General features: G+C 38.2%; 1 long non-coding RNA gene across 1 annotated transcript; it reads left to right on the forward strand.

Moving 5' to 3' along the window:
* Positions 1 to 312: 312 nt before the first annotated feature.
* On the forward strand, positions 313 to 798 carry LOC121051777. Its single transcript, XR_005806891.1, has 2 exons — positions 313 to 613; positions 719 to 798. It is a non-coding gene; the product is annotated as an uncharacterized LOC121051777 (long non-coding RNA).
* Positions 799 to 10,960: the final 10,162 nt, after the last annotated feature.

The raw sequence follows: 10,960 nt of genomic DNA on the forward strand, positions 1-10,960 counted from the left end.
CTATATAAGCATCCCTTTCATCACACTCTTAAGGCATCACCCACACTTAGCCCACTACTAGAAAAACCACATATAAGGACACCCAATAAGGACTCATTTTTATCAACGTGTCCTAATAAGCTTATGAGGACGGACAAGAAAAAAATAGGAGCAAACTTCTCCATACTTCGTGCCCCGCCGAAATTTTTTGCCAAAATTTAAATTTCCCACTTTTTTTCCCACACCAATTCGCACTTTAGGTTGGCCGATAAAATTGGCCTCTATCATTTTAGTTGACCCTCTCTCTCTCTATCTCTCTCTCGTCTGCCAATTCCCAAATCGTGAAACTGCTGCAGCCATCGAAGCAGAACCCTAATCTCCCGCCAGTCGCCATCGCCATCGCCACTCCTTCAATCCATCGTCATCGCCTCTCTCCATGTCTTCAGTGAGTTCAGTCATCGACTCATCGCCGTCGCCTCTCTTCAAGTCGCCGTCAACTCATCGCCATAGCAGTCTGGGTTCAAATTTTAAAACGACGAAGTCGCCGCTCTCTGGCTCTCCTCTGTCCTCTGACTCCTCTCTAGCTCCAGCTCCAGCCTCGCCTTCGTCCGATTGAGAAGTCTTCAATTTTTGGGTAAGTTGAATTTCTTGGTTTTGATTTTTGAATCGATTTGTTGTGGGTTTTAATTCCCTCCACGATTTCTCACTCTTTCATGAATTTCTGGGTTTCATTTTGAAGTATCGAGCTCGTCAGCCTCACCTTCAAGTCTTCAATTGGTTGCCTTCGAGTTCTTGGTGCGATTCAGAAATTGAACTGGGTTAGTTACTGCCTTGAATTAGATATATTGAGTTTGGTTGATTAGGCGTGTTGGATTTAATGAATAATGAATATGCTTGATGCTTCTGGGTTTGTCATTCATGAATTAGGCAGTTTTGATGTATTGAGTTTGGTTGTTTTGATGCTTCTGGTTTTGTGAGAAGGCGGAAGCTTTTGACAAACAGCTATTCTGGGTTAGCTCATGAACTCTCTAACAATGCCAAATTCGATAGATTTTCACACCCCGCGAATTTTGGCTCAAGAGCTCTGTCAGTTGATGCTGTTCAAGTTACTAATGGAGGTAATCTTCTATTTTTGGCTGTCTTATTATTCTGGTGGAGAATTTGGTGCATAGTTTCCTCAGTGTTGTTGGTTTTGGGTTCAATGGCAGATGCAAGCAAAGGAGGGCCACTTGTTGAGTATGAGCGAAGAATTGCTGTGGGCGAACTTGTTGATGGTGATGCCTGCCAGGTATGACAAACGGTGGAATGGGTGCATTCTTATCGGTTTACATAAGAAAAAATTGAGGAACATATTGTGATTAATGCAAAGCTTGGAATCCAGTTTTGTGTCATTGACACTAAGCTTATTTTGAAATTCAACCTTGATATGGTTTCATTGAGTAAATCCTGTGTTAAATATGGGGTGCACTGAATGGATCTGCTGAATGAACTGTAGTACCATAAAAGGCTATTAATATGCCCCACCTTTCTATTGGCTTTTTCTTTGTCAAGTATTCTGATTAATCTTTGCAGGTAAGCACATTAACAGAACTTCAAAGGCTATATGATGAACTTGTTCAGTCAGCTGATGCCTGCCGGCTGGATAGATATACAACTTCGAGGAAATCTGGAAGGTGACCTTTGAAGTCTTACCTTCACTTTGAATAGTGATACAGCTGTTCATTTGCTTGGTGTTCTTTTCTTACGTTTTTTACTTCTAGGTTATCTAGGAGTAGTTTTGTTATTGATTATCCATTTGTCTATATGCAGGAGTAGATGGTTGTGGTCTCGTTTCATCCCACAGTCTTCAAATGCCTCCCCTGTTAAAGGTCTTTATCTTTATGGAGGAGTGGGAACTGGAAAAACTATGTTGATGGACTTGTTTTTCGATCAACTGTTAGTCACCAATGTTTGTTTTTTCTTTTCTTTTATTTATTTATTATTATTATTATTGTTATTTATTTATTTATTTATTTTTTTGTATATAGGCCATGCTGTTATTCATGATTCTTGAGAATAGTGATTCTAAATTTGATATACTAGTGGATACAAAGAATATTTGGTCTATATCTAAATTTTAAGTGTTTCCATTCTTGATTGTCTCCTAATACTCTTATTTTCACTTCTCAGACAATGCAATTGGAGGAAAAAGAGGATTCATTTTCATGATTTTATGTTGAATGTCCACAGCTGCTTGCGAGTAAGAATGCAACTCTGTACAAGTTTACTTTTTTGTGTGGACTGAGAAATATTTTCATCCTGAAACTTCTACTTTGTTGGTAAAAGTTCTAATACTAAATTTCTTAACCAAAACAAATATACGAAAATGTACGCATGTCCTGCTTTTATATTACATCATCAATACAGAAGTACATTCTGTTGTTTGTCAGGAAATATCCTAAATGGATGGAATCCAACGAGATTGTTCTGATGGTTGGGCTCTGTAGCTCTTCTTCAGGCATTCAGTTTTTTGACATTTCTTGGGATAAAATTCATTCTGCATTCTTGTTATTTGGATACTATGTGTTCTACAAATGTCATAGTAAGGTTAACGTGAATCTTGTTTAACTTCTCAGAAGCACCAGGGTGTAGAAGACCCTCTTGAAGTTGTTGCAGGAGAGATAACTGATGAGGCAGTCTTGTTATGTCTTGATGAATTCATGGTAAAGAACTAGTGTTTACATCTCTGCTTATAATAATCCCTGGCTACTTGTATATTACTGTACTGATTTCTTTTTGGTTTTTGATAGGTGACTAATGTTGCTGATGCATTAATATTGAATGTACTAACTGCAGTTAGAACAAAGTTTTCTTTTCAGCCCTAATTCAACTTTCTTTTGCTGAGTGCATTTTTTGGAAATGTCAATTGTATGTTATACAACAATAGAAATCATTAAGTGAAACGTTTAGAAGTAATATGTCCTTTCAAAGACTTTGTCAATACTTTTTGAAAGTTAAATAAAATAGAGTGATACTGGTAGCTTTTATAGTAACGTTTATTAGTGGTAGCTTTTAGAACTTTCTACCCTATGATAACAAACCTGATCTGAAGAACCTTTTCATTTTATTCAGTTTAGGTATGTAAAGATGGTGTGGCTGTGATTAGGGTTATCAATAAATGATTGTCAGTGGGTATGATGGTGTAGAATTTGAATTGAATTATATGTGTGAATGCAGAGATGGCAGCTAAGAATCCGAAAAGAGGAATAAAATGTTTCTTAGAGCAAGCTGCTATTGAGAAGGAAGTGAATGAAGAGGTTGCCATGTACAAGGTCAGGTTACTCGATCTTTCCCTCCCCCCCCCTAATGTTTTTTTTTTTTATATAATTTGTTTGATATGTTCAGTGTGTATTGATCTTGGATTATAATCATTTTCGTTCCATCAGTTTAAGGATTATGATACCAAGAACTCTGGTATTTTGAAAGAAATCTGCAGAAACTGTCCTGCAGTACAGCCTTCTTTGGTACTTCTTTTTCCTGACTTACTGACCTCCAAATGACCTGAATTTTTGATATGTTTCACTTCTGTTAGTTAACAAAGGATCTGGAAAGTTTCATCGCATTTCGACGTAAAGTAAATGTTCTGTGAATTTTCCAAGTTTGGTCTGTAATTGAGAAAGTTTCAGAATTTTAAATGTTCCTCTGATTTTCTGTTGAGATTTGAACTTCTACTTGAATCATTTAAGTTCTGGTTTTTCTGTATATTGAACTAGACATCCCAATGCTTGTTTGAAAACTAATTCCTTGTCATTTGGATTTGCAATGAATTTTTGGTGAATTTTCGAAGTTGACCATGCTGCTGAGAAAGTATGTGTGGAGATATTCATAGACTGTTAACTCAGTAATTTGACTTGGATTTGACAATCTTATTTCAAATGTCATTTACAATTTTAGGAAAATCTACTCAAGTTTTGCACATTATCACATTTCTTAAAAGGATAAACAGATAAGATGGAAGGCTAGCTGTTTCAGGATTTCCAAAACTAGTATAACTAGAACTAAAGTGTGCCACATTTTTGAATGAGTGATCATCAGCTTTTGGATTGTTCCGATCAATCTTCATCCTTTATTTTCTGTGAATTTAAGTAATCGCAAGATGTGATTCACTTAGAAAAAAACAACTTAAATTTTCTTCATTACTAAAGATTTAGTACAATGAAGCTGCGGAAGAACTAAAACACAAATAAGTACCAAAATTAATCACCTGTATCAACTTTGTACTTTACAATGACTAAAAGTTTTGGTTCTTCCAAATTCTCATCAATTAAATTGTGAAATGATAGCGTATCAATAATATCAATCATGCTCTTTCCAACCAATTTTTTATCGTTTGTTCACTGGTTTGTTAATCTGCATCTACTAATTAACTAAACTAAAAACCAGCTCTTCAATTTATTTATACCAGTAACATGCTTTTAAACAGTACCTTCTGCAGCCTTGCCTTTCTGTCAAAAGCTGAAATCAATTGGGAAGCACGAACAAACAAGTGGTGACTCTGTATCCTCTACATCAAAGGTGAGTAAATTTGATTTCAACTAGAAATCATAAAACTAAATGACTTTGTCGGTTTATCAACTTAATTTCCATCAATTCTGGATCGATTTTGGAAAGTCATTGTTGTTAATAATCAAAAAGATTTTTAATTTTTTACTAACAGTTATGATCTGAGTTATGTGTCCTTGACAAACAGTAGTAGTAGTAATACCTTAATTCTGGATGTTGGACTTGTTGTCTTTGCAGGTATTATTTGTTTTTGATGGTATGAACTGAGTTATATATGAAGCAGCAGCAGCAGCAGCAGCTAGTGCTTTGAATTAGGTAGTTAGCTTCAAATCAGTTGTAGTGTAGTACATTTGATCTGGTGTTGGACTTGTAGTTTTTGCAGGCTGCTTCTTTTGGATCTTAGATATGTATTGATGGATGTTCTATATATGTATGGACTTGTTTGATGTGTACTCGATGTTATGAGCACAATTTTTATAATATGAGATCGTATTCCCTTATGGATTTAATGACTCAATTTTCAGAATTTTGAGAACAGAAATTGTGTCTTAGTATAGAAAACATGACACATATAAGAATGTATTTTTGTGTTCTCTTATGAATGTAAGGACTATGTTTACAGGTATTTGAGGACACAATTTGTGTGTCCTTGTATCGAAAATAGGACACACTTGATAGTGTATTTTTTGTGTCCTCTTATAGATTTAAGGACTCTGTTTCTAGAGTTTTTAGGACACAATTTATGTGTTCTTGTATAAAATAGAGGACACATTTCAGTGTGTTGCTTTTGTGTCCTCTAATAGAATTAAGGACTCCTTTTCCAAAGCTTTTAGGACACAATTTGTGTGTCCTCATATACAAAAGAGGACACTTATTTGATAATATAAGGATGCAATTTAGGTGTCCTCTTATAGATTTAAGGACACCATGTGCACTGCTATTAGGACACATAAACTGTGTCCTTGTATAGATAAGAGGACACATTTCCAGTGTCCTTATTTCGGACTTATGATGACACCCAGATAGAGGACTCTTTTTTAAAGAGTCCTTGTATGTATTTAAGGACACTGTTTCAGTGTCCTTAAATCATGTTATTGTAGTAGTGGCCATTACATCATTTTCTCTCTCTATTCTCTACACAATCCACTACCATCTCATCTACAAAACCTCCATCTCCACCACTTCATTTCCCAACTACATTTCTACTCATAACATCTTACATATACCAAGCATCATCATCATCTCAAGTCTTGAAGAAGGAGTTCAAGGAAGAAGCTAGAGCACAAGAGGAGCCACCACATCATCTCTATGATCAATCACTTCATCATCCTTCACTTGTGATCATCCCTAGTCATTTCTAAACTCTATTCTTTGATAGCTTAATGTTTTCCATTATGTTGATGTAGATATGTATGAGTAGTCTATTGTTGGGGCTAGGGTTGAAAGCCCTAGCCAAACTTATAATGCATTGATGTTTGAATCTTATGTGATGCAATTTCCATTATCATCTTCACATGCTAATTCAAGAAGTAAATGCTTGTATTTGAATCTAGCTAATTTGAATATTTTGCATTTGTCATTACATGAACAATGTTTAAAGAGTACCTAGCTTTGAACATTAATAGCATGATAGCACACTAGATGTGTATGTGAGGGTAGTGAGTTAAAATCACCTAGACCTAGGATTGGTTTGCTTGCTTGATTATCTAAACTCAAACCTTTATGCATCTAGGAGTAAGGAATTAATACTTATCCAGTAATATAACTTGTTCTTGGGTAGTTAGTTTTGCACTTATCCAGTGCAAATTGATAAAATCAAAGGAGTTTAGGCCTTAGTAGTCTTATCCGGATTCTAATAGGGTAATTGGATACTTGAGATTGTTTTACATATAGTTTGAACATCAATGCATGCAAGGAAGGCTATGGTGAATAACCTAAAGCTCTAACTTCCATCCATTATATCACATTTAGTTTAGCATAGCCTAGTTTACATTTTAAGTTTTTATCTTGTGTTAATTTGAGTTAAAAACCATCTCCAAAGCCAAAATCAAACCACTACACCATCTTGCATATATTCACCATGAACTTTGGTTCACTTGTGAGCCCTTGTTTGTGATTTGTACATTTGCATATTCATCTAGCACCCTTTAGGTTTTGCCTAGCATGGGTTTTCCAATTCCTTGGGTACGATATCCCCTACTCATAATCCCCTACACTATAACTTGGCTCTTATACTTGAGGGTGGCTATTTGGCTAACATAAAACTCTCAGAGAAAGACTATTCACCATCCTGAACAAAATCTGAGACTTTGTCTTGCAAATAATCACAAATTTTTGGTTCATAGTTTAGAGTTTTTGCTATCAGCTCTCAGCCAATTATCAAGCCAAAGTTTTCTCAAACCCAGCTAGACTGAAGACTTCTTGTAATATGAAGGAGGCTGCAAGGCCTCAGATAAGAAACGATCATGAAGAAAGCTAGCAGAAGAGATGTAAATCTTGAAGCAACATCCCAACACCTTTTTAGAAGAAGGGATTGATTCAAAGTGAATAAATTTTTAAGGCCCAAGCCACCTTGAGCTTTTGGGAGACAGTAGGAATTCTAGGCAACTAAGGCTAACCCTGATTTAAGAGGATCTCCATTCCAAAAAAAATTACGAACCCAACCCTGGACTTTGGCTAATAGAGCTTTAGGCGACTCATATACTTGGAAGCTGTACATTAGGTGGCTTTGTATTACATAATCAATTAATTGTAAATGACCAGCTTGAGAGAGTTGCTTACCTTTCCAACAGCTAAGCTTGCACAGGACCTTGTCGGCAATGGGCATCAAGAAATCTGATTTGGGACAACCCATAAAGATAGGCACCCCAAGGTAAGTGAAAGGAAGGGAGCCTGCTTGAATGCCTAGAAGCCGTTGAATACTATCTTCCCTGTGGGTTGCAAACTTTCCCAAAAACAGCTTAGATTTAGCTTTATTAATACACTGACCTGAATTGATCGCGTATTCCTCCATGAAATTCATAAGGTTGCGAAGCTGTCTAATATTGCCTTGCAGGAATACCATGACATCGTCTGCAAATAGGGCATGAGAAGGAGGATTTAAAGAAGAGGGGGCAGTGATGTAGTTCATTTTATTCTCATCCACCAGCAAGGACAATCCCCAACTACGCACTTCTTACACTAGACAGAAAAGAAGAGGTGATAACAGATCACGTTGCCTTAGTCATCTTGAACACGTAAAGAAACCATTTGTCTGACCATTGACATTTATGGAGATGTGTGCAGATTTTAGGATGTTACGAATGTACCGAACAAAAGTATCACTGAAGCCAAAAGTCCATAAAACTCAAAGGAGAAATTCCAGTTAAGGGTGTCAAAAGCTTTATTAATATCTTCCACTCCTGCAATAAGTGAGCAAATTCACACACTCAGAAGTAATAGTAATCGGATCAATAATTGAATGCCCCTTGATGAAATCACTTTGCTGAGGGGAAATGATTCTCGAAGTAATTCGCCCAAGACGATCTGCTAGAATTTTTGTGGTAATTTTGAACACAAAGTTGGTTAAAGCAATTAGTCTGTAGTCAGAAATACTTTCACAGTCTTCAACTTTAGGAACCAAAATTAGCAAATTCGAATTGAAATACAGCATTATAAACCCATCCTTAAAGAAACTCTGAATTGATAAAGTCACGTCATGAAAAATAATCGACCAACAATGCTTAATGAAACAACCTCCAAAACCATTTGGACCAGGGCTACTAAAACTATCCATATCAATGACAGCAGCTAGAATTTCGTCACAAGTGAGAATGGAAAGAAGCCTGGTATTTTCTGCATGTGTAACTACATGTGGGATCACCCTCTCAACTAACCTAGTATCAATAATAGAATTATCTCTAGAGAAATAGTTCTCAAAATGGTGCACAAAGTGGACTGACAGCTTGTCTTGGTCACTAATAACTTCCCCGTCCACTGTGATTAAAGAGATGGTCAACCTTCTTAGCTTAACCATATTGTGAAAAAAAGAAGTGTTCCTGTCACCATCCATCAACCACCTGATTCTTGACTTGTCAAGAAGAAAAGAAGCTTGTAAAGAGAGGTCTAAGATGAACTTGGACTGGGCAAAATCATCACGTTCAAATCTGTCCTGTGATAGGCCAAGTCTTGAAATTTCATCTTGAATGCCATCAAGCTCTGCTTTGGAAGAGCGAACTCGGTCATGAACATCCCTAATTTGGTTTTGACTCCAGCTTCTTAACATCCCTTTGAGAGCCCTCAACTTAGAAGCTAAGATAAATTGAGGGCAACTATAGAATTCAAGCGACTCTTAATAATCTTTCACTAAGTCAAAAAAACCTGGTCGTTGAAGCCAAAGACTCTGAAATCGAAACACCGATTTGAATTGTACTGTTAGTCTAGAACAAGAAAGCATAATTCTGAGGTTGCCATGGTTAGAGTGCAGCAATCTATAGTGGCCTAAGAGTTCAACCAATTCAAATTCCCAATTGCCCGATCCAATCTAACATCAATAATGTGATTTGTCCAAGTGTAAGCTATCCCTTTAGTTGGAATATCCAAAAGTTCACATGAATCACACATCTACTAAAACTCAATGCAAAAGGTAGTAGATAGAGGAGGCCTTCCTTTCTTTTCATGAGCCCCCAAGACATAGTTAAAATCCCCAAAGATTGCCTAAGGAGAGCTAGCCGCTAGAGAATGAACAGTAGCCAAGTTCTTCCATAATTGCCTTCTTCTAGTAATTGTGGTTTTTGCATATACAGCAGTAAGGAAAAAATTAATCCCCTCTATGTCACATCAGACAGTGACCTACTACGATGTTGCTAAAACTAGATGGGCCCTGAATGATTCATGACATAGAAACCAAAGGTTGGGAACTTGTGATCCCCTATCATTAGTTGCAGCTGGGCCAAGTCCCATTGACCTCCAATATGAAACAGTAATAGAATCAATACAACAAAAGGTTTTGAAATGCAAACCACTAAAGGTTTAAGATTATGCACCATATTTGTAAGCGCCCGTTGCGTGTCATCATTAGCAATGCCACGGGCTTTCTAATAGATTACTTTTGTTAATTTCTAAGATTCAGCGGTGGCTAAACCTTGGTTAACGCTGGTCCGATGGGCGGACCGCTACTTGTGATGTAATCAATACTTCTGCTACCTGTCAAGTAAAATACAAAGGGCGTCAGAGGGAGACCGCGCTGGGTGGTCTTCTCTTCTCTGATGCCTAAGTTAGTCATTGGATTTATGTTGACAGAATAACAGTAGGTAAGTAGTAAATGCGTAATTAATGAGGAGAGAGGAGAGAACCTTTTATGGGTAGGGAAGAGGCTGACCTCTTCCATGTTTTTGATGTGGGACTGATATGCTCCAGTTCACAGCTACTGGAGCTTCTGATGCTATCTTGGCATGGCGCGTGGCGGCACGTTAGCTGTGATATGGGGGTGAGCCGGGTCTCAGGCGGTAGTGTGTTCGGCTGTGTTTTCGTACGTCACTCCATTGGTGGGAGTTGGTACCGCTGACAGTAGCATGAGCATGGCTCATTATAGCTAATTATGCTTGGAAAATGTTTATGTAAGTACAAGTTCCCTAAGTCCCCAGTCAAGGAGGGCAATCTTGGTTGGGGAGTTGCCTAACGGTTTGAAGCATTACTTACGCTAGACTTGCGAAAGCATAATTAGCGTCAGTGCGTTGTCAACCATGGAATTACTAAGAAACCGCTTTATACCCATTTGGGTGGGCCCCTACTAGGCCCCCCCCAAGGAGTCCCCCACTCCCCGGCTAAGATAGACCTCCGTTTGGTCAGTGTATTGTTTGTTAAGGGGAGCTGCGCTCAGCAGAGGGCATTGGGTAGCGAGCCCAATCTTTGATACCCTAGTGTCGGGGGTCAACGTGCCTGATCAGGGCCATCGAAGAATGTTGATATGTCTCTGTACTTGGTCTAGAGGGACGTAGCTTGCCTGCAACGCCGCATGGCTGTCGTTGTCAGAATGAGGCGTTGCCTCGGGAATCGCCTTTGGCGGAAGTCCCTCCGCTGATAAAAAGCAATAAGATGTGTCGCAGGGACCTTTTGGCTTAAAGATGAGCGAGCGGTGTTACGCTTAGCGGATACTATTGCAAGATGAAGTTAGTAATTCCGCTAACGGCGTTTCGCTTAACGGATACAATTTTGCAAGATGAAAGGGAGAAGTCCCGCTAGCGGGGTTGCGCATAGTGGAGGCTGTCTCGCTTGCAAGATGAAAAGGGAGAAGTCTCGCTAGCAGTGTTGTGCTTAGCGGAGACTGTCTCGCTGATTGGTGAACTTCCTCTTTGACGGTTACTTCTGATAGACGCTTCATCGGCCTCATGCATTGTGTTAGCGTGTGGGATAACGTCTCCTCAGCATGGCTGTATCTTCGCCATTAATGCGAGTAATT

Source organism: Rosa chinensis, chromosome 2 (assembly GCF_002994745.2).
Source record: "Rosa chinensis cultivar Old Blush chromosome 2, RchiOBHm-V2, whole genome shotgun sequence".
NCBI classification, from domain to species: Eukaryota; Viridiplantae; Streptophyta; class Magnoliopsida; order Rosales; family Rosaceae; genus Rosa; species Rosa chinensis.